Source organism: Thamnophis elegans, chromosome 8 (genome assembly GCF_009769535.1).
Source record: "Thamnophis elegans isolate rThaEle1 chromosome 8, rThaEle1.pri, whole genome shotgun sequence".
In the NCBI taxonomy this organism is placed as follows: domain Eukaryota; kingdom Metazoa; phylum Chordata; class Lepidosauria; order Squamata; family Colubridae; genus Thamnophis; species Thamnophis elegans.
In genome coordinates, this window is record NC_045548.1 from 62,716,012 (window position 1) to 62,741,251 (window position 25,240).

Below are 25,240 nucleotides of genomic sequence, written 5' to 3' on the forward strand. Positions count from 1 at the left end.
CAAAGGTGGTTCCTATTTTTCTATTTTTATTTTTACATGCTTTTGAACTGCTAGGTTGGCAGAAGCTGGGACAAGTAACAGGAGGTCACTCCATTATGCGGCACTAGGGATTCGAACCGCTGAACTGCCAACATTTCTGATCAACAAGCTCAGTGTCTTAGCCATTGAGCCACTGCTTCCCCTAAAAAATGCACACAGAACAAGTAAAATAAACTAAAAAAAAAATCCCATGTATAATCAAGTACACATATTCATAAATGCAGGGAGCAAACTAATAAAAAGTGAACAATAATAATCACTTATATTAATATATTTATATTAAAACTAATTTGCTGAAGCATGGCTAACTGATCCAAACTGGGGTAAATTTAATTCCTTTGCCTTCTGATCACAATTACACTCCAATATAATTGGATAAGAATTAGCAACTTTTGTAGAAGTATTGATTAAATTATATTTGATTTGAAGAATTCATTTTTTTCATTGAGGCTGCTTTTTGATTCGTTTACCTATTTCTTTTACCTATTTCTTTTTCGGTATCTGGGATTCCAGACTCCTAGACAATGGCAAAATCAATGGTGAGGTGCGAGCAAGGGTGAATGCAGCCCAGATGTGTTGGTGAAAACTCACCGGTGTGCTATATGACAGATTAATGCCAACCCATCTTAAATATAATATTTACAAGACAACCATCTGCCCTGTTGCACTGTATGGCACTGAATGCTAGACTGTTGCCAACAGGGACCAAAAGCTCTCTCCATGCCATGGAAATGCGAATGTCTGTTGGATATCGGGCATCTCCCTTCTTGACCATGTCACAAATGATACCATTCGACAGCATTTTGGTGTGACACCAATTATAGAGAAGATGAGAGAAGGCCGGTTCCTCTGGTATGGACATGTCCAGAGAGCAGCACCTTCCACCATTGCCAAAACTGCCTATCAACTAGAAGTCAATGGCTAGTGACCTCACAGGCAAGACGCCATCAACAAAGATATGAAAGCCGCTTGCCTGCACCCTGGAGACACAGTTGACCATGTAAAATGGTGTTCAATGATCCGAAAAGCAGACCCTGTACCTGCGGGAATATACTAGGAAGAGGCAGAGGAGGAGGAGGAGGAGGAGAAAGAAGAAGAAGAAGAAGAAGAAGAAGAGGAAGAAGAAGAAGAAGAAGAAGAGGAGGAGGAGGAGGAGGAGGAGGAGGAGGAGGAGGAGGAGGAGGAGGAGGAGGAGCAGCAGGAGCAGGAGCAGCAGGAGCAGGAGGAAGAAGAAGATGATGATCATGGTGAGAAGCTATAATGATCAATTTGTTTTAACGCAGACCGCAGGAAAGAGACTGAAAAGTATTTTTTTGAAATTGTTATAAGAAAATATAACAATTGGAATATTTATCTGAGCTGATTTCAAAAAGGCCCTCCTTGATAGGAAGAGAAAAAAAAACTAGTGAAAGAATAAGTAGACCTAATGAGTTTTAAGATGAGTTGGATCAAAAGACTGACTCAGTCTGAATCACACCCATTAAGAAAAAAAATCCACCGGTGTCAACAAATGTTGAGAACTCTTCTGTTGTTGTTATTAGTTGTTTGTGCTGATAAAACAGCATGCCTTTGTGACTAAGAGCCTTTTGACAGAATAATTTATTTTCAAGCAATTATCACTTGATTGTTATTCAACTTGTTGTTCAGAGTCCAGGACAAAGATAGCCAAGGACATTTTGAGACTTAAAGCAGGGATTTTTCATGGGTAACCTCTGTACAGTTCCAAACAGACTAATTATCTAAATAACTGACACTTTGCTGCCCTTCCGATGGCACCCTTTTAAAGATGCTGTTAGCCCTCACTTGCTACTGTAACTAAGTCTGAGCGAAAACAACTGAAACAAATGCATATTATTTTCCTATTAACTTCTGCATCGATTTTATAGACTACAGCGTAGAAAGGGGCCATTTAGGTCAACCAATGCTTAGTACAGGAATCAAAATTAAAACATCCCTGAGAGATGGTTAAACATATCCACCTCCTGCATAATTGATTACACTGTTAAACTGCCCTTAATGTTAGGATTTTTTGTTGTTGTAATATTCAGTTGGAATATTACACTCCTGAATCTTCAGTCTTCCATTCTGTGTCCCACAATCTGGAATGATGAAGGCACTTTGTTCTGTATGAAGTTTCTTCAGATGCTTTCAAGAACTATCATAACAGAATAAGTTGGAAGGGACTTTGGTGGTCTTCTAGTCCAACCCCCTGTTCAAACAGTAAATCCTATATCATTTCAGAAAAATGGCTGTCCAATTCTTTATTTAAAATGTCCAGTTTGGAGCACCCACAACTTCTGAAGGCAAGCCATTCCACTGATTAATTGTTCTGTCAGGGAATTTCTCCTTAGTTTTAGCTTGGTTCGCTCCTTGCTTAATTTTTTCTTGTCCTGCTTTCAGGTGCTTTAAAAAATTATCTTCTCAAGAGAAACATTCCCTGTGCTTTTCATCCTTCTTCACAAAGTCTGCTTTCTTGTTCCTTGGTCATCCTCAGAGTCTCTCTGAACATTTTCAGTTCATTTGAAATTTTCTCATAGGACCAAGTCCAAAAGCTGCATTAAGATGAGATTTGACCAATTTAGAGTAAACTGAAACAATTTGGATTTTTTTTGGGGGGGGGGTCTAAAGTTGCATTTGTTTTTTTTTCACTAGCCACATCAAACTGCTGTAGCATGTTTGTAGCTAGCTAAAATTCCAATGTCTTTTTTCATAAATAACTATTGCCCAACCAGGAATCACTTATTCCTGGAATCAAGGTGTGCCTTTGATTTTTGTTTGATTCTGTTCTTCTCAATCCATTTCTCTAACTTACTAGATAATTTTGAACTTTGTTACTTTCCTAAAGCTTATTAAGAAGAGTGCAGAGAAGAGCAACAAAGATGATTAGGGGACTGGAGGCTAAAACATATAAAGAACAATTGCAGGAACTGGGCATGGCTCTTCTAGTGAAAAGAAGAGACAGGGGACACATGATAGCAGTGTCCCAATATTTGAGGGGCTGCCACAGAGGGGGGCAACCTATTTTCCAAAGCACCCAAATGCCAGACAAGGAACAATGGATATAAACAGATGGAGAGATACAACCTAGAAATGAGAAATTTTCTGACAGTGAGAACAATCAATCAATGAACAGCTTTCCTTCAAAAGTTGTAGCTGCTTCATCACTGGAAGCTTTCAAGAAGAGACTGTCTGTCTCTTCTATCTGTCATATAGGGCTTCTGGCTACTACTACTGCTGTTTTGCTTAGAGATGTGCTGCGCATGCACAGTACTAAAAAAAAGCTGTGCATGTGCAGGAGCAAAAAAACAAGATGGCAGCGCCTATGGTACTGCTGATAGAATCAGTTTGGGGGCGGGGCAGGCCGAGTTACTACCTACTTGGCTGAACCAGGCTGAACTGGTAGGAACACATCTCTGGTATAGGGTCTTCTGCTTGAGCAAGGGGGTTCCACTAGATGTCTTACAAAGTCTTCTTTTTTCTCCTCTCCTCTCTTCTCTTCACGTATCATTTTCAGATCTGATGATGATTTCCTTCAGTTCCTTATCTAAAATATTATTAAAATTGCTAAAAGGAACAGAGATAAGATTGGACCTTGTGGCAGCCACTCAGTTTGGTTTGATGAGGAAGTATTGAGTACCACTTGAGCATAATTTTATTCCAGTTATATATCTACTTAGTATCTTGTCATCCAGTTGAGATGTAACTATCTTGCTGAACACAAAATGCTTCATCAAAAGCTTTGCTGAAATAAAAATAAATTATTCCAATAGTGGAGAAAATATGTAGCTGAGGGTTTCTGGGTTCTTGGTGCTCTCTGAGCTTGGCTATTTCACTGCAGATGTTTCATTATCAAGCTAGGTAACATTTGCACATACACTTTACCTAGCTGCCCATCTCACTCAAGGAGACTCTAGGTGGTGCACAACAATATATAGTATTTTGTCACTATATAGACTGTATATGTCTCTCAATACATATGCATATATGTATATATGCTGCCCTACTCCCATCCCAAGTGCAATTATAGCAAGAGGTGTTTATTCAAATCCCCCAAATAGTTCCTCGGAAAGCACTCCCATTGCACAGCTCCAGATTCCAACCTCAGTATGGTAAGTGTCACTGGGTAACCAGGGGTGGGCTGCTACGGGTTCGCCTGGGTTCGGGAGAACATGTAGAACATTATGGCTGATTCGGAGAACCTCCAAATCCCACCCCTGGCTGGTCCAGCCCAGCTCACCCCTCCCTTCCCAGGAGTCTCCACACGGCCTGCTTTGGATGTGAGGTAACGCCACTACCCATGCAGAGGGAGGGGGAAAATGGGCCACCCAGAAGCCCTCCAGAGCCCAGGGGAGGCAGTTTGTGCCTGTCTCCTCTCTCCTCTAAGTGTCCTTGGATCAAGAGAAGGTGTGGACTCGAGAACTTATGAGAACCTGAACTAATTCAACACCTATTAAGACCAATATATCTGTGGGTTTTACTTCAAGGAACAGTTCTATCAAAAAACATATTTTTCAGCTTCTCCCTTAATAATCATGAAACAAATTCTTATCAAAATCTGTTGTGGGTTTTCAATTCTGAAAATTAATTAAGTGCAATTGCCAAGTATTCAAAGCATCTGGAATGATTACCAGGGACAAGCCATACATACAATTTATTAAAGTGTTCATTTTTCTGTACTGGGCATCAGAGCCAGCAACTGGGACTTTGTGATTCCAATTAGAGTGGATCAATTTCCTCTTTTTAACTGCAGATTCTCCCCCTTGAGCTAATCAATCATTAAGACTTGCTTTGGAAGGAGGTCAATTGATTTTACATGAGCTGAGCTAAGTCTACAGTAGGCATTCATAATGAACCCAATGTCATTCTAATAAAATCTGCTGCTCTTCACAAAACTGCACAGGTATTTATTATTATGGCTCATCGCATTGTCAGCCAGATGTTCAGACTGGATTTGGCATTTTTATCCATCTATTGAGTTCCTCCCAAGGATCTGGGATAGGCAGACATGGATGTGTGGTGTTTTTTTTTTTAGATATCACTGCAGGATGCAAGCTGTTCTGAGTAAAGCTGCCTTTTGCAATTGACTGATGGTGAATTTTTCAGTGTCAATGTATTCAAGTCCTGCTTTAGTTGTTTTGAAATTGCACCCAAGGTGCCTATTACTATTGGTTTACTACCTTTGCTTGATTTTGCTGCATTGTACTCTTTCAATTTGCAGGTCTTTGTATTTCGTAATCTTCTCCCGTTCCTTCTCTTCCATTCTGCTGTCTCTAGGTACTGTCATATCTATTATCCAGACTTTTTTTGTCTTAAATTCTTAAGCCTGGCATATTATGCATCAGGCCCCTGTTTGTTTAAATTCTAAAGTCCCAGAACATTTTAATGTCTTCACTTTCTATTACTTTTTCTAATTTATGATCCCACCAGTTTTTGCTTGCAAGCAAATGGTATTTCTTGCAGATCTTCCAATGTAACATTGTTGTTACTTTGTCATGTCGTTGTTTGGAGTCAATCAATGCAGTTCTTGCAGCAGCTAACCCGGTGGTCCACTGTTTCTTCAGCTTCTGTGCAGAGGTGACACTGGCTGCCTATTGCTACCTTTATTCTGGCTTTTAATGCATTTATTCTTAAGGCTTGGTTTTGTACAGCCAGAATTAAATCCTCTGTCTCTTTCTTCAACTTTCCTGCTCTTAGATATTGCATAATGCCAAGCTATATAAAATACTACTAGGTACTATGAAATGCTTTGTATATTTGTAGCTTGGTTGTTGTTTTTTATTGGAGAAGAAAAGAATGCATTTTTAATGTGATTCCTATTGTTTAATTTTTTTATTGTCTCTTTAAAAAAAAGAAAGAATGGAGTGAGGAGGACCCAACATCGCAATGATACAGACGTGCCGATATTTTTGCCGCTGGGTGGTCCAATCGGACCTAAACTGTCCCATAGTGATGGTGAACAGGAAGAATATGTTTTGCTGATCTCAGGGACACCGCAAAGTCCCTGATCGATTCAAGAGAAGTTCTTCAAGCCGGTGACAAAAAGTCCAGCCCCAGGCAGATGAAGTTGGGACAGCTCCAGAATGGAAGAAAAGTTGAAAGAGAAAGTGTGTCCATCTGGTGAGGAAACTTTCTTGTTTTGGAAAAGACTGCCCCAAATTTTCATTTTAAAGTTAAATTAAATCCGAAAGCAGAAGAAAATAAGCAGTGAAATTAATCTATATTGGATTTCTTTGGATAGTGTGTTTAATTTTACTTTGTGGATTGAAGTGCTCGCAACCTTTTTTTTTATAAAGAGAACAGATCAGTTTTTTCCTTCTATTTTTTATCTTTATTTTTTAACCTATAGATTAAAGTCTTCTTCTTAATTTCAACAAGGACTTTTAATACTTGCTATTAATTCTATTTGAGAACTCTGATTCTTTTAAGTTTGAAATAACATTAGTGAGTGGGAAGCAATGTTGCCACTTGGAGCCTGGAGGCTTGAGTTTTTGAAACAATGCATTTTCCCTTTTCCTTTTGATGTCACTGACTTTGTATCTCGAGGCTTGGCAACTTGTTTATAGAAAGTGATAAGAAGCAAGGGCACGAATTGTTTTTATAGGTGCACTTTGAGAGTCTTACTGGAAGTGGGAGAGAAAAAGAAATGGAATCTTCTTTTTTGAAGATTATAAATGATATAAGAAGCCTTGAAAGCCAGAGTGGCAGTATCCACTAGCTTGTTAAAATGGCACAATATTTAAAAGAAACAATAACTTTGCAAAACATTTTGGCTGGAATTCAACATTTATTAGAAATAGCAGAGAATTGAGAAGAAGATGGAAAAAATAGAGTTTAAAACAGCAAAAAATGATGGGGTCAGAGTCCCAAAAATTGAAGGGGAAAATGATTATAAAGACAAGACAACTGAATACTTTACCAGTGGAGTGAACGTGGTTGAAAGTGGGAAAAGGGGAGCATGGAAAAAGGAATTAGATCGATAGGAACTATACCCCAGATTTCAAGCCATGGAAGAAGAAAAAAGAGGAAAAATGATGGACTTGAGGAAAGAGAACTTCTCAGAAGCAAGACTGACAACCAAAAATAACCTGATTAAAATAGCAGATGGAGGGCATCGAGATTACTTAAGTGATGCTACAAGCAACAAGCTGCGGAGAGAAGTCCACAAAAAAATTGTTAAGGAAATAAATAGAAGATCAATTCCACAAATGACAAAAGAAATAAGACTGTATTATTACTGGAAGGATTCAGGCTGATATATGAAAGTTGATAATAAAAATTAGTTAATTTTAGTAATTAGTGATTATTAATTTAGTAATTTCTAGAGTGCTATATTAAATAAATAATTGATAAGGATAATAAGGTACATACAGGTGTTGGTTTGATGAGAGGAAATTTAATATAATTAGCAAATGAATTTTTGTTAATAAATAATATCTATAACAGTAACAACGAAATAACAAGGGATATAGTGAACTATATCTCTATCTATCTATCTATCTATCTATCTATCTATCTATCTATCTATCTATCATCTATCTATCATCTATCTATCTATCTATCTATCTATCTATCTATCTATCTATCATCTATCTATCTATCTATCATCTATCTATCTATCTATCTATCTATCTATCTATCATCTATCTATCTATCTATCTATCTATCTATCATCTATCATCTATCTATCTATCTATCTATCTATCTATCTATCTATCTATCTATCTATCTATCTATCTGATTTGAATTATAAGCAATGACTGTGGAAGAGATGCATGAAAGTTATTTGTAACCAATCGACACACTTCTACAATATGATTAGTGATTAGTAATTTAGTAATCTTTAGAGTGATATGTTAAATAAATGATAATGATAATAAGGAACACACATGTTGGTTTAAAGAGAGGAAACCTGATATAATTAGCGAATGAATTTCTATTAATAAAAATTATAATAATAATGAAATGACAAGGGATATATATATATATATATATATATATATATATATATATATATATATATATATATATATATATATATATATATATATATATATATATGTAGTTCATGGTGAGGCTTTCCTCTCCAACCCACAGTAAGGATGGCTACCTTGTTCTAACTGATAAGCCTTTGAATTTGATTAAACGTCTGTAGATATACTCAGTCATAGCAATAGCAATAGCAATAGCAGTTAGACTTATATACCGCTTCATAGGGCTTTCAGCCCTCTCTAAGCGGTTTACAGAGTCAGCATATTGCCCCCAACAATCCAGGTCCTCATTTTACACACCTCGGAAGGATGGAAGGCTGAGTCAACCCTGAGCCGGTGAGATTTGAACAGCCGAACTGCTGAACTGCAGTCAGCTGAAGTAACCACTGCACCACCTCAGCTCTTTACAGTCATCCAGGTCATGGTTGTCCCGAAGGTGCTTTTTCATGAGGCAACTAGACTTTCTTGTTTTTTCCCCTTTTGAAGATGTTTTGCTTCTGAAGATGTTTTGCTTTTCTTTTGAAGACTTTTTGTTTTGGTTGAATTGGATCTACCAAAATGAAGCTGGATGATTATGACTTGAACTGTGTGAGTTGCCCTGATGCACTGGGGAATATACTTTCCTCATGGATCCCCATACAAAATTATGAAAGATAGTACTTTTTTATCAGTAAAAAAAGATGCAGCCAAGAAAAATCAGTGCTTCTGATTTTTCAGTTTCAGAAAGGAGGTGGGAAGTCCTTTGGAATTTATGCTTAACTTTTAGGATTTATGGTTAACTTTTAAAGTTGCCTCTCTACCACAAGTTGGCATTGCAATTTCTACTTCAGGATTAAAAATGAAGTTTGAATGGGTGAAGTTAGTAGTAAGTTAACTTTGGCAAAAAAGTGAAATTCCCATATTAGAAGCTAACCTGATTTTTGTGTTCTGGCTTCCTTCTAGAAATAAACTGGGGAAAATACAAGAAAGGAAGTATGGGAAAATGAAGAAATAAAGTCACTGTGACTTGGAGTTTGGAAGCAACTACCTTGGCCTTTTTAATTATTTTAAAAAAATTCTTTAAAATTCTTTCCTTTTCCTCATGACTGGTGAGGCCATGCCTCCCCTGCCTCTAGTGACAGCACGTCCCTGCGTAATAATATGTTTATCTGTGATGGCGTAGTGGTTAGAATGCAATATTGCAGGCTTATTCTGCCTACTGCCAGCAGTTCAATTCTCAATGGCTCAAGATTGACTCACCTTCCATCGTTCCAAGGTCTGTAAAATGAGGAGCCAAATTATTGGGGCCAATATGCTGATTCTGTAAACCACTTAGAAAGGACTATAAAAGCACTATGAAGCAGTGTATAAGTCTAAGTGTTCTTGTTATTACTATCCTCTGTTTGTGCATTTGTTAAAAGGTGGGGGACAATAGATTGGCAAAAGATTGGACTGGGACCACATTGGATGTTGAACATAACCCTTTGAATGGATAATAAAGAATGTCATCATTTTACTATTATGTGTATCTATATTTCAAAGTATGTATAATTACATCACATTTTGGGAAACTGTTCAGGGCCTAGATAATTTTATGTATTGGTAGCAAATACAGGTAGTTCTCAATTTATGACATAACAGAACCCTACATTTCCATTGTAAGTCATGATAGTCATACATCAAGGCACCCATGTTACAATTCCAATTTTACAACTTTCTTTGTGATGGTTATTAAGCAAATGACATGATCATTAATGCTTTTCTCTAGTTGTTATTTTTTGCCAAAAAGTACTTTTCAATAACCAAGGGCTACTTGTATATGTTTCTAACTAAAAGTGCATTTTTGGAAAAGGTGTCCAAAAATGTCAATATGGCAAACTTTGACTCTTTCTGATAAACATCACACAATGCACATAAAAGGAACATTGTAATGGATGTAAAAGGGGTAGGGTTTGATTGTATTGTAGCTGCCACAATGACTTTTCAGATTTCCTCCACCCCATACAGTCCAACTCTGAATTTTTCATTTCTTTCCATATTTCCAGGTAAGGTTTAAATTTACGCCATGTCTACAGTATGTGTCACTTTTTCATTACATGTTTGTTTGTTTGTTTGTTTGTTTGTTCGTTCGTTCGTCCTTGCATCCATCCATCCATCCATCCATCCATCCATCCATCCATCCATCCATTCAATTTGTATAGCTATCCATCTCAATTGTAATCAACTCTGGGTTACTTACAATTAAAAAATTAGGAAAACTGTCTTGTTTCTGCACATGTTAGAGACCTCCTTACTTTTTTCTGCTAGAAATGCTAAGAGCTGTGTTTCACCTTCTCCTTAAGGTTTTTGAAAAGCACTTTCAATGGCGTCTTATCTTCAGTAAATCACCTTGGATGATTTGAGAAAGGTAAGAACGTTACTTGAACTGCCATCAAAGGTTAGCCCGAAGGGACCAAGTAGAGAGAAAGCTCTATTCTGCATACAAACTTTGCTGTCAATTCACTGTAATACATCAGAAATGGTTTTGGCTTTTAAAAAAATACATCAATGCTGATTGTAGGGCTCTATGTGATCACTGAAGTGTATTCCAGAACCCTTCCAGAATAATGTTAAATGTGACAGGGAATTCTTAAATACTGAAGAATTAATCATACTGACTGCATTTAATAAATGTAATAACAATCAAGCAGCATCAAAATATATGTTTTGTTCTTAGTCAATCTTCTTGTTATAATGCTACCCATTTTTTTGGCAAACAGTATCAAGCATTCCATAGTAAAACCCTCAAATCTAACGCAGCTGGCTGCTGGCTTAAATGGATTCTGCGTTTAGGTCCAGAATAGGTCCAATATGCCCATAAATTAATTAGATCCAAAGCTCTGTTCCCCATGAGGTTGCTGGTTGATTCCTTTGCCATTCTAATTTAACAATGACCCAGTTATTTTCATTTCCACTGATTCAGTGTACAAAATATAAAGAAAAAAAATCCAGGGGAAAATCCCATAATGAGCCCCATCACTCAACCTTGGACAAGACATCACTCAATGTTGAGTTGGTACAACTTTAGCTACTGTAGAAAATCTACCATGAATTCTTTCTTTAAAATATTCCTTCCTCAAGTCTGTCAATGTCCTATAAAGGATATTGGATTAGCATACTTCAGGATTATGCCCAACCATAGAAGTTCACCAGACTGTTTCTCTCACCTCAAACTAGCTCAGATAAAACTCCCTGTGAACACCATTATGTATGTCACCATAACATTTGAAAAATGGGAATTCAATCTAACAAATAATATAAAAGTAGGAACAAAGAAAGGCTGAGCGCCAAAGAATTGAGGACTTTGAACTATGGTACTGGAGAAGACTCCTGCAAGTCAGTTGGACTTCAAGGTGATCAAACCGGTCAGTTCTAGAGGAGATCAACCCTGACTGCTCTTTAGAAGGCCAAATCCTGAAGATAAAACTTAAATACTTTGGCCACCTAATGAGAAGGAAGGACTCCCTGAAGAAAAGCCTAATGCTGGGAAAGATTGAGGGCAAAAGAAGAAGGGGATGACAGAGAACAAGGTGGCTGGATGGAGTCACTGAAACAGTAGGCATGAGGACGGTAGAGGACAGGAAGCCTGGAGGAACATTGTCCATGGAGTTGTGATGGGTCGCAACTAACAACAACAAGGAACAAAGAAAGAAGTAGCAACCAGGACCAAGAGAAATTCATGAGTGAGGAAACAGCTAAGAAGCAGTATTCATGAAGATAGAGATAGAGTTGGCACAGCAACTGGAAGAATGGAAGATTTACAGAACAAATCAGTAGTTTCATATTACTCTGGGCTAAATTTTGACTGAATATACATGTCATCAACTTGAAATGCCAGGGAGATCAATGCTCAAATCTACCCTCATTTACGAAAGGCTAGGAGTGACTCTGGAACAGTTTCTCGCGGAACTGGAAGCTGACATGCTCTTGAATCCTAGAGGAAAATCTAGATATAAATTTAACAAATTAATCCTATGAAATTTAATTGGGAATAACCCCTGTTAAATTCACTGGATTCTGTTATTGAACAGAGTCACAAAGCATCGCATAGCAAACAAACAAACAAAGAATGACATGCATTACTTTTTCCTCATGAGTTTTTAGAACGTCCAATCATGGAAAAAATGAGAAATAAGAGAAATGTTTTAAAGCGTTCCCTATCACCACCACTAATCCCAAACATTCAGACAGATTTACAGAGGGGAAATAGGAGGAAGGAAATCCATTCTGCAGCCAGGCCCCTCCTAATCTGCTGTCAGAAGCAACCAGTGAAATGAAAATGAAGTGATAACATATTGTAGAATGTTTAAAAGGCTTAAATTTGGAGTGGGGAGAGAGTGTAGGCCTCTCCAACTTAGCCCCCCAACTGATACAAGCACCGGAGTCAAAGCAGCTGCCAAAAACAGTGTGCTGTAAGATTACCTAATGCCTACTACATATTTACTTTACATTTCCAACAGGGAGAGAGATGGCTGGAAAATGCATGAGATGGGCCAAATATTCAATAACCTTGCGATCCCCATCAACTCATGTCCTGCCAAATTTTTTTTAATGTTTTCCTCCAATCTTTGCTCCTCCCTGGCTATTTATCAGCTTGATAGTGGTGCTTAAAATTATTGTCATGTCTGCAGCCTATCGCTTCTGAATTAGTGTGTATCTTCTGCTATCCCTGGCTTGCAATTCTCTTCACAGAGCTACAAACTTGGAGAGCTGGCAGGCATTTTAAGAAAAAGAAAAAAAAGGGAGAAAGAAACAGTTTAAAGAGACAGCAAGGAAAACCAAACCAAACCAACCAACTAACCAAACCCCAGGAATGGTTTTATCCCAGAGATTCTGGAGAAGGCTTGATAAATAGTCGAGCTTTTAAGAGCAATCTCCTTGTTGAAAACATAGCAGAAATAGTTTCCTGTAGACCAGTTAACATACACACACATTCATACAAATGAATGCGATCAGTGATCAGATTGAAAAACTGGCAGAGGAAGCCTTACCTTCAAAATATTTATTTTCTATAGTAATTTGGCAGGCATCGCTGGAGCTATTTTTGGATTGAGTATTACTCTAAGTATGTCACAGCATAAGGCCGCCATCAAATCAAGAAATTTTCATAATTCTGGGTAACAAAGCCCAGCACTATAATGGACACATGTTCTGCATTAAGGAGTCCCAGGATTATCCTTCTTATGTCAACAGAAGCTAAAAGAGAGCCACTTAGCAAGTGCATGCTCCATTCATTGAGATGGACCAATGCATTCTCATAGCAAGAGCACTTAGACTTATATACTGCTTTATAATGCTTTATAGCCCTCTCTAAGCGGTTTACAGAATCAGCATATTGCCCCAACAACCTGGGTCCTCATTACCCACTCTGGAAGGATGGAAGGCTGAGTCAACCTTGACCTGGTGGGATTTGAATTGCCAAATTGTAGGCAGCCGGCACTCAGCAGAAATAGTCATCACTCTAATCATTGTGCCACTGAGGTTCTTCTCATCTCTCTTCCTCATACATTCTCATGATATAAATTAGCTTCTGGTTGTCTGGCTAAGGTTATTACTGGATTTGATTTTCTGTACTTTTAATTTCACAGAGCTCAGTGATTGGTAGCCAATTCACAAGGTTCCTCAAATGGTGTGGAAATTCAGGACCTGCTATCACACATAATCACTTTGGAACAAGCAATCTTAAAAGGGTTAGTATCAGTACCTCAAATGGCAGATGGGGGCTAGTGGAGGCACCAGTGATCCCTGCAATGTATGTCCTTTCTTTTTACTTGCAAAGGTACTTTATAGACAGGAATATTAAGCTTCTGCTTGACAGGTTATGCTAGAACAGTTAAGCAGGTACACAACAATCCAAGAACTTCTAATAAGTAACAATTATTGTAAGAGTGGCTGTTGATTAATAGGAAAATCCTAAGGGAGGATCAAATGTATTTTCTCTTTATAATGATATCCATAGGTAGCATTATAAAGAACATAGGTATAATGATATCTATGTTCATCTGTTATTGCTATATAAGTTGCTGGTTAAGCAGTCAAGGCTCAATTTGTTTCTCTTTAGATATTGGGCAGATTTGATATCGGATTGTTTTCTTCTGGCTGTGCAATCATGAGTAGACACAAACATCTGATATAAGATATGATTACATCACGTATGTCACAAGATCAGCATGCAGATTTTGAAATTTGCACATTGTGCAATGATAACATGACTTGAGCTTCTTCAAGATGTCCCTTCAATTAGATATGCATGCTTCTTTTTAATTTTTCAGTTTAAAAAACAGAAAACCCCTTTCTAGTTGTTAGTGAATTTGGTGTGAAGGAAAAGCAAGGAAACCATTGCTACGGTTTGTGTATAAAGTAGCAATTTCAGTTGAAAGTTGAGACATTCACATGCTTAAAGCACAGGTAAGTACATCAACTTACAACCACATTTCAACCCAAAACTTATGTTGCTAAGTGAGACAGTTGTTCAGTGAAATTTGCCCCACTTTATGACCTTCCTTGCCACATTTGTTAAGTGAATCGATATGATTGCTAAGTGGATCTGGCTTTCCCCCTTGAAATTTGCTTGTCAGAAGATCACAAAAGGTGGATCACATGATCCCAGGACACTGTAACCATCATAAATGTGAACCCCTTCCCAAGCATTCTAATTTTGTTCATGTCATCATGGGGATGGTGCAATGGTCATAAGTGTGAAAAACGGTCATAAGTCACTTTTTTCAGTAACTTTGAACGGTCCTAAACAAACTGTTGTAAGTCAAGGATTACCTCTATTTCTTCTTTTTGAAAACATAGATTACCAATAGCAACATGACGGAGGGGAGTTCACTATACACCTTCCAACTGAAGCAATGTTACCCTCAGAAGACCTTCTCAGTGGGATTATTAAGCCCAGGACTTAAAATTATCTAACTCAGGAGTGTCAAACTCACGTCATCACAGCAGCATCACATGACGTATCATGACTTTCCCCCCCTTCACTAAACCGGGCGTGGGTGTGGCCAGCGCATGATTCATCTGGCCTGGGGGGGGGGAGTTTGACAGCTCTGATCTAACTGCATCAGAGAAAATGGTTTTCTCTCTATCATACTACTAATTCCAACAGAATAAAATATTTGCATCTCAGGGTTGAACTGTGAGGTCCTTGGTGCTCTCTGAGCTTGCTTGCTTATTTGCAGACGTTTCGTTATCTAACTAGGTAATAGAGTCACCGCTGGAAAACAGTAGAGTTCGCTTTCTGTTTATTTCAGTGGCTTCCCTTGTCAGTGCTGATGGGAATGTTCTTAATAATTCCATGATTAGGCTGTTGTTTACTGTTAGCTTATTGGTACAGAGGTAGGATTCACTTATGTTCCCTACCGGTTTGTAAATGTGAGCGCGCTCGGTCGCATGCTCGCTTCTCTTGCACACACCTCATCTGTGCATGCACACTGCCTTCTGCGCAAGTGCAGTGCTTACGCATTACGTTGGAGTGGGTGGGTGGAGCTTCCTACAGCCGCCGCTATCAGTTCACCCAAACCAGAGAGAACTGGCTGAATACCACCTCTGCATTGGTAGCATGCCACTAGGCCTGTTCCAACACTTGCAGATTACAGTTTTCACCTATAATAATGAAGAGAGGCCAGGCTAGATATATTGAACAAATCTATTTGCCCTCCTTATAGATGTTCTCATACAAATTGCCAGGCTGGCATAACTATCACTCTTTATATTTGGGATAGCCGTTTTTGCCAACAGAAATATTATGTTTTCGTGCAGTTTATAAAATGTTTGCACAGTTTATAAAACCCTACCAAACTATTTTTTTTTTTTTACCACAGCAGGAGTCAGTGTTGAATGTGCACCATGCAATACCAACACTATCAGGTTACCTCTACAGCTCTGGATATAAATCACCTTTACAGAAGCTCAATATTGGATTTTAATAATGTAGCCTTTCAACTTCATTTGAGGAAATTGAGACAGTTGTCACAACAAAAGATAATGTTGATGAAGATAGAAAATTCTACTGTGAGTACCATGAAAATGAGGTATCCTAACAGATATTGGTTTGGAATACAGGGGCACAGAATTCCAGTTCAAAATGCCTCCCTGATATCCAACATTGGATTGCTGCAAGATGTTGAGTTCAGACATGGTAGGCATCTCGGTGCCTTCTATGTATGTTTTGAAAACCAGCTCCAATCATGAAATTAGCTGTATGTAATTTTGTTCTCAGCAGTGACTGTTTTGTCTTGTTGGGGCTCCGCTGGAGAATGGTAAGCTATCATTTTCCGATGGATTTCTGTCTTAAAATATCCCACAGTACATTATCACTTCATTTTCATTTCATTGGTTTCTTCTGATAGATTGATTGCAAAGTCTCTTCTTTCAGTTCTTAAATGGAATTGCTGAAATGCTTGGGGTTGAACAAAATTCTACCCTCTCGTTTTCTACTAAATTACATCCTTAATTCAAAACTCAGATTAAGGTTATTGCCAAAAAATAAGATAGACAGATAGCTTATTTACCAATTAAGCTTGGAGGGTAGCTAACATTCAGATACATTTTTATCTCTCTTATTCCAAGTACATTTTTGCTTGGATCCTTCAGAAAATTAAGTTTCCAAAACTGTATGTCACATCCTAATTTTTATATAATTGGCAAGTTAATCTTCCCCATAAAGATAATGATATATAACTTTGTATATTTTTTTAAAAAAAGAATTACTGGGATGTCTCAAACTTCTAGCATCTCAGCGTGAGGAACTACAGAAGTCAACTGAAGGAAAAACAACAACAGAAGAAGAAAATAAATGATGGGTTGAAAAAAAAGTAAAGGAAATTTGGACAAAAAACTTTTTCTTGAATTCTTAAGTATAAAGCCATGCAATTATGCAAACAAGATACATGTGTATGAGTTCTTTACTTTAAATATATAATTGTTTCTAAATATAGATAGATAGAAATATAGAAACAATCACATCTGTTCTTCAAGCTGAAGGGAGAGAAATATTCAAAACGTTTAGAAATTTCAAGATGTTTAAACATTATGATCAGAATCCATGGAAACTCCTATATTTTAGTTTCAGAAAGATCATGTTCTCCCAGTCTTAAAATAAGAATGCAATCAAAGTGATAACTAGTGGTTTTGATGTAATACTATTTCTGTTTACAGTAGAATATGTCCTGTTATACTCAGTGGGATTTTGTTGAACAGGATTGTGCTATTAATGATAAAAGTGTAAGAAAGAATCTATAAGCTGATACATAATTTGAGACCACATATGTTGTGAAAATGCACACAGAATTTGCCCAAATTTCACTGTCAAACAGAGCATTGCTTATGGTTCCCTTTATGAACAAATGACAATGTCTTGTTTAATTCTAGTTTCACCAGGTTGCTATGACTGAATCTAGATGGTTGTTTTGAAGTGGGAAGAATAATAAGATAAATCCCATAGGTGTGTGTGTGTGTGTGTGTGTACCAAAAGAAAGGATGAACCAAAACATGTTCAGGACATGTTTTGAATAAAAGTAATTTGATATCCACAAGTATGATGGCTCAGGGTTTAAAGACACTGAGCTAGTCAGCTGGAAAGCTGACAGTCAAGGTTTATTTATTTATTTACTTACTTACTTACTTATTTATTTATTTATTTATTAGACTTATATACCACCTTGAGCCGGTGAGATTTGAACCGCTGAACTGCAGATAACAGTCAGCTGAAGAGGCCTGCAGTACTGCACCCTAACCACTGCACCACCTCGGCTCGGTTTAAGACAGAGTACCACATAATGTGGTGAGCAGGGGTGGGTTGCTGCTGGTTTTACTACCAGTTCGCAACCTGGGCATGCAAATTCAACGTAAATTGTTCTTCGTGCATGCGCAAAACAATTTATAGTAAACTGTGCATGCACAGTCACTAAAACCAAACCAAACACTAAAAACCAAAATGGCGGTGACCCAGCAGCGGCATGGCAACCGGTTCAGGGCGTGGGAGGCCTGAGTTGCTGCCGGTTCTGTGACCCAGGCCTGAATTCCACTACTGGTTTAGCTGAACCGGGACGAACCAGGAGCAACCTACCTCTGGTGGTGAGCTCCTGTTACTTGCCCCAGTTCCTGCCCAGCTAGCAGTTTGAAAGCAAATGGAATAGACAGGTACCACTATCTACCATTCCCTATGAGAAGGTGCACTTTGGCATATAGTCATGCTGGCCACATGACCACAGAAGGATCTTCATACAATGCTGGCTTCCTCAGCTAAGAAATGGAGATAAGTCAGATAAGACTGGACAGGGGAAACCTTTACCTTTACCTTATTCTCCATGTAGTATTTCAAAACCAGACTGAGTTAAGATCATTTTATGAACCAATGAAAGTAGGATCACTTTGTTAATGTACAAGGTCCCTTTAAATATACATGTTTCATTGTAACATGTGTACAAAAGGGAAAAAAAGTGTGCTTCATTGGTGTGACTGTGTTTTCATCATTTGCACCCCCTTTACACACATTACGCACACAGAGACATCCATACACCAGAGATCTCTGCATAAAGTAGCTAATGTACCACCATTCTTTAAAAGGTGATACAAGGGAGGTCTGGGAAATTATAGGAAGATTGATTTAATGTATTGAAGATAAATGGTGGAAATGATACTGAAATAGCATTTCTAGTCAAACGGGATCAAGGCTATCTGTTGAAATTCTTTGGACTCTTGAAAGCCTGGAAGAAACTCAACTAAGAAAGACATTATCAAAATGTAAAAATGGGCAAGGAATGGAGAAAAGGGGTTGGGAATTTTTTTTTCTCAATTTTTCGGCATAAGAAAGTCACAGAAGAATGGTTGGAATGAAGACTACTTATGCATAAATTGTTCATACCAATTTGATTGTTTATATGTGTTTAACTGACCAAATTAATCTGGTTTGTGAAATAACTGAACTGGCTATAATTCACTGAACTGAACTGGCTAAAATTCAGTTTAAAATACGGAAGTACAAACTGGAATTCAAGGTAGCTTTGGGCCATCTCCCAAAAGACTGTGGAGAGAGCTTATTTAATAAAGGGCAAAATATGAAGCAAATAGATTCTGCAGACAGTAGCAGGAAAAAAAATCTCCTGAAATAAATTCTACTAACCTGAAAATTTGGCAAGACTATCTTAGTTCTAAGCAGGTAAGAACTGATGCTTATTTACAAATAGAGAGACTGTCTATTCAGAATGAAAGTTGATCTTCTAGAAAAGCAACATGTACAAGACGTAATGTAACCAGCTATAGGGATATTACTTATGTAAATGGATATACTTATGTAACATGTAACCTGAAAACATATAAAACATATAATTTGTTCATTTATCCCATTCTGGAGAAGTACTGGGTCCTCACTGTTCTTTTTTGTTTAACAATGGTGCACCTTGTTAACTCTTACCAGCTTCATGTCTTTTTTCAAGAGGCAACTGGACTTTCTGGTTTTTTTCTTTGAAGATGTTTTGCTTCTCATCCAAGATGCTTCTTCAGCTCTGACGGGACGGTGGGGAATGGAAGGATTATTGCTCCTTGCAGACAACTGGTCATTTGCATTCTCTTAGTGAGTTGTTAAGGCCACATGGAGGATTATCTGTGTCATCAGGGTCACCTGAGTAGGTATGGAGCCTTCTTGGAACTGTTGAAGGTCTATGTTGCAAACTGGAGATAGATGATGTTGTATCCCATCCCCCCTGTTGAGAGAGGGCTTTTCAATAGTGACATAGATGGCCTCTTTGACCCCTCTTTCAAACCAGTGATCCTGATGACACTGATAAACCTCCTGGTGGCCTTAAAGACTCACTAAAGGAATGCAAATAACCAGCTGTCTGCAAGGAGTATAAATGCTTCTATTCCACACTATCCAGTCAAAGCTGAAGAAGTTTATTGGATGAGAAGTGAAACATCTTCAAAAAAATATCACAAACTCCAGTTGCCTCTTGAAAAATCACCTTTGGGTCTTACCAGCTTCCTGTCTCCTTCATTTGTGGTATTCCCTTTCTAAATATTGCTGCAAACAGCTGGGGCAGTTGTTGACCTAAAGGAGAATATTTGTAGCTTAGGGTTGAAATAAGGGGTCCTTGGTAGTCTCTGATCTTGATTGTTTTCTTGTAGATGTTTCATTACCCAAGCTAAGTAACTTCATCAGTATACATTCTTTCTATTCTCTCTAAATATCTGCAAATAGAGTCTTCAGTTGTTGACCTCTCAATAAATGAATTAATTAATTAATTAATAACAGACTAAACATTTCCTACTCTGCTGGTTCATTTGAGCTATTTCCTTATTGGCGTAGTATGTGTAAATACAGCCAAAGCAGTATTATGCTATCCAAAATCTGTTGAGAACTTAAATGATGCAAGTCTCTGACCAATTGTAGTTTATCAATTGTCATGAATAAATAAACCACAACTTAAAATATACTTTGAACTTCACCAGTGATATTCACTTGACAAAGAGTCAAGGTGATGATAAATAAAAGAAGACACGAGAAAGAAGAATTAAAGGAAATTAATGCACAGGAAAGAAAACTGAGATGGGCACTTGCTACCTGTCATAACTACTCATAGCCAGGCATGGATTGTTTCCAGTGAGCATCTCATACCTGCATAAAAATGTACGAGGAGAATAAATGCATAAATGTAATGCTTTATTTCTGCTTGGCTGTTCCTAACTATGTTCCTGGCTTGTCTGTTGAAAGCATTACTTCTTAGGCAACTGATCCAAGGAAAGAATGTTAACAATATAATCTATAACTTACGTATCTGACTTTTGCTTGCTGAGTCAGCTGAAAGAGAAGTTGCCAGCACTTAAATTTGAACAAATGAACAATTATTGATTATCCCAACTGAACAGAAGTAATACTGTAATGGTCTGGAGCAGAAAAAAGAATAAAGTATGCTGGGATTTTTAGCACTTATTATGTAGGATAAATAACATTTTCTGATTCATTCATTGGATAAGTGCCTCTGGCACTCTTGGCTCAAGTGTAACTTAAAGAAGACAATGGGATTGCTTAAGAGTAAATACCATCTGTCATATTTAATTGCCTGAACCACCACTGGGAGAAAATTGCTTTTTGGAGAAATGTCTTGGGTTGTTTCAACTGGGTGAACTAAGGCATCAGTAAGTTTGGTATATTGTTTTTCATAGCAAATTCCAAAACACAAAGAAGATCGTAGTGGAATAAAGTTTTATCCTACTACATTAAAAATATACAACTTGAGGTTACAAGACCATATAAGACTTCCAAGAAACTCCCAATGTAATTTTTAATGTGACAAAAGAAGAAAGCTATTACATAGATGATTTGGATTGGATTGGATTAGGTTGGGTTGGGTAGGGTTGGATCAGATTAGTTTGGATCAGATTAGATTGGATTTCTTGACCCAGAAAAGGATGTATCTGATAAGAAACATATAGATGAGCTCTCTACTCCTTACTGATCTTATTGAGACTGAGTCTCTGCAGTGGGGTAGATTACTCTGTACAATTTATACTTTTTACTTCAGAGATGCATGAGATGTGGTTCTATAAGTTAGTATTAGTATTAGTATTTGGTTTATTTGTATGCCGCCCTTCTCCAGGGGGGACTCAGGGCGGCGAACAACTCAAAGGGGAAAGGGAACATAAACAACAGTACACATAATTAAAATACACAAAAACCACACAGCCATACCAGTCGAGAGGGGAGGGGAACTCATCAACCCCAGGCCTGCCGGCACAGCCAGGTTTTGACGGCTTTCCGGAAGGCCTGGAGAGAGGTGAGGGTCCGGATCTCCGCGGGGAGTTCATTCCAAAGGGCCGGAGCTGCCACAAAGAAGGCCCTCCCCCGGGTAGTAGCCAGATGGCATTGGCTGGTGGATGGAACCCGGAGGAGGCCGACCCTGTGAGATCTAACGGGTCTTTGGGAGCAGCAGACAGTTATTGTATGTATGTATTTATTCAGTCTAATATTTAACTTAATACTTGAATTTAATTTGATTCACTTAAAAAGTATAGTTTTCAATTTCTCCTCTGCCTTTTATATATGTCTGGACCTAGCTCTCTTGGCAGCAGTACTGTTTTGCCAAATGATTGACTTCTTCTGAGATGTTTTATTTTCAAGTAGTCTAGTATTCTGGGATTCCTGGGGTTCAATCCAATTAGTAGTTAGGTCCAATATCGCGTGTGGGTAGGTGCCTTCAAGTCACTCTTGACTTCTGGAGGCTACCTGGGCAGCTCCCTGCAGTTTTCATTTACATAGCTGAGCTTCTTGAAATCTACCATCTGTTATTCCATCTGTTTTAGTAAAAAAATTGGCTGGTAAGCTATGTCCAGCTGAATTTCGTCCCTTGAAAATCATATATGATGTAATGAAAAATGAATGTTATTTTACCTTCTAACAGAGAAAAAAATAACCCAATATGTGTAGGTCTATGCTCATAATATCTTAAAACATAATCCAGGCCTATCAGGAACATTTTATTGATATCAAAGCAATCCCTTTATGAGGCCTGAAAGAGTTTTAGAAGAGTTTCACATTTGCTAGGGTTATTTTTAGGCACCCCTGATTAAGAGGAAAAGTTTAAATGACAGAAAATTGGCTGGGTCCAAGTGAACCTTTTCACCCTTAGACTCTTGCATAGCCCCATCAAGTTCTATGGCCACAGTTTGCAAAACCCTGTTTTAGAGTACTTGAAATAGTCATTCGTTTCTAACCCAAATAACTTCATAAGACTTAGAATAACTTTATTGTCACTTTGAATGTACACTAATCGGCATACATTAAAATGACATTTTGTTGCATACAGCTCTCAAAGGGTCACCACCTCCAATATACACTACATAACATGACAAAATAAAGAAATACAAAATTATGTATAAACCCACATATATTATATGACCCAGAGAAACAATACAGTCTAGTTCAGATGCATGCATGCACATCAGAGGTGGTATTCAGCAGATTCTGACCTGTTCTGGAGAACCAGTAGTGGAAATTGTGAGTAGTTTGGAGAACTGGTAAATACCACCTCTGGCTGGCCCTGCCCCCATCTAGTCTCTGCCTCCTGAGTCCCAGCGGATCGGGAGGAAATGGAAATTTTGTAGTAACCTTCCCCTGGAGTGGGGAGGGAATGGAGATTTTACAGTGTCCTTCATCTGCCATGCCCACCAAGCCATGCCACGCCCACCAAGTCACCCCCCCCCCCAGAACTGGTAGTAATTTTTTTTGAATCCCATCACTGATGTGCATGGTAAGCAAAATTAATGTTGCGAGTTTACCAGACAGATGGCATAGGTAAGAAAGCTGTTACATAATCTGGTAGACCTGTTAGAAATACTCTGAAACCTCCTCCCAGAGGCGAGCAAAGTGGGTGTATGGGGTCTCTGACAATGCTTTGAACTCTAAGCACATAGCGCTTATAAGCAGTATCCTGAATAACAGGAAAGGAGCTTCCTATAATCTTGTCAGCTGCCCTTACCACCAATGTTCCCTTTAAGGTGCGCGGCTGTGCAGCCGCGCATGTGGCAAGAAAACACCACACAGCAGTTTCCAACTGCCACTCAGTGATTTCTAATGTCACAGGCTCTGGAAGCTAAAGGGCCTCAGATTTTCTGTCCTGGTTACGGTTAGCATGGGCGCGGGGGGGGGGGAGGCGCCAGGAGCTCACGTGGCATGGCTGGTCTCCTAGGACTTCCTAGGCACCAGCTGCTCCGCTCAAACTACTGTCAGTCACCCCATGTTCACCAAAGCAAGCGCAGGGAAGTCCTTTGCAAGCGGCTAGGACTGGCCGCCCACAAAGGACTTCCCCAGACTTGTTTTGATGAGCACGGGGCAACTGGCGGTAGTTTGTGCCAGCCGTGCCCGCTCAAACTACCGTCAGTTGTGCTGTGTTCAGCAAATCAAGCCCAGGGAGGTCCTTTGTGGGCGGCCAGTCCTAGCCGCTTGCGCCCAGTGCTGTGGCTGAAGTGAAAAAAGCCCCTGCCACTACTGGAATAACTGCTGCTGCCTCCTCCTCCAACAGCACTGCCGGATTTGCTGCCTGGTGCTGCAGCTGAGGTGAAGCCGCCAAAGCTCCTGCCAGCACCCCTGCCCGTGGCAGCTGTGCCTACCCTCCACTCAGAGTACCTGAACTAGGCCCCGCATTACCCCTGCCCCCTCCTCCTCCACCATGCTTTTGAGGACCCTTTTTTTCCTGCAGGACGGGAGCTGTACGGCAGGTGCAGACCGTTCGCAGGAGGGGAAAAGGGCACTGGAGCACTGGCAAAGGTGAGGTGGCGAGGAGGAACCCGATGGCAGCACCATCATGGGAGCCAGTAGGAAGGCGGAGGAGGGGGCGGGACCAGGGAAAAAAAGGCCTCATGGCTTCTCAAAAGCACGGTGGAGGAGGAGGCAGCGGCAGGGGTAATGTGGTGCCCAGCTCAGGTGCTCCGAGTGGAGGGGGAGGTTCCGCCACTGCCACGGGCGGGGGCACCAGCGGGAGCTTTGGTGGCTTCACCTCAGCCACAGTGTTGGGTGGCAAATACGGTGATGCTGTTGGAGGAGGAGGAGGAGGCGGCAGCAGTTATTCTGCTTGGAGTTCGGCAGCATCTTCAGCGCCGGCACTGCCCCCGGTGAAAAAACTGAAGATGGAGCAGATCCAGGCTGATGATGTTGCCGCAGCTGCCAGGTCCAGACGGAGGTAGTCAGAGTGGGGCCAAGGCGAAAGAGCAACATGACTGGGGGAGGAATTCTGGGAGTTGAAGTCCACAAGTCTTAAATCTGTCAGGTTTGAACACCCCTGGGTTTTTTTTTCCTAAAGGGTTAGGGGTGCAAGGGTCCTGTAACTTGACAGCTTTAAGACTTGCATGCTTCAAATGCCAGAGTTTCTGAGCCAACATTTTGGTTGCTAAGCAAGAGCATTATTAAGTGATATTGATATTATATAAAACTTTTAATTAAGCAGATACCTTGAATAAACATAACTTTGAGTTTCAAATAATACTGATTTCGTTGTTGTCTTAGGTGACATCTGTGAAAAAAATTCAGGTGCTCAGGCATGAATATGTGCCGCTCAAACACTATACTTTTCTGCTCACACTGAAAAATAATTAGAGGGAACATTGCTTACCACTCTCTGTAGGGTCTTTCTATCTGAGGCACTTGCTGCCACAAAACCAAACAATGATAAGGTTTCCCACCCTTCTATTTCTTACCA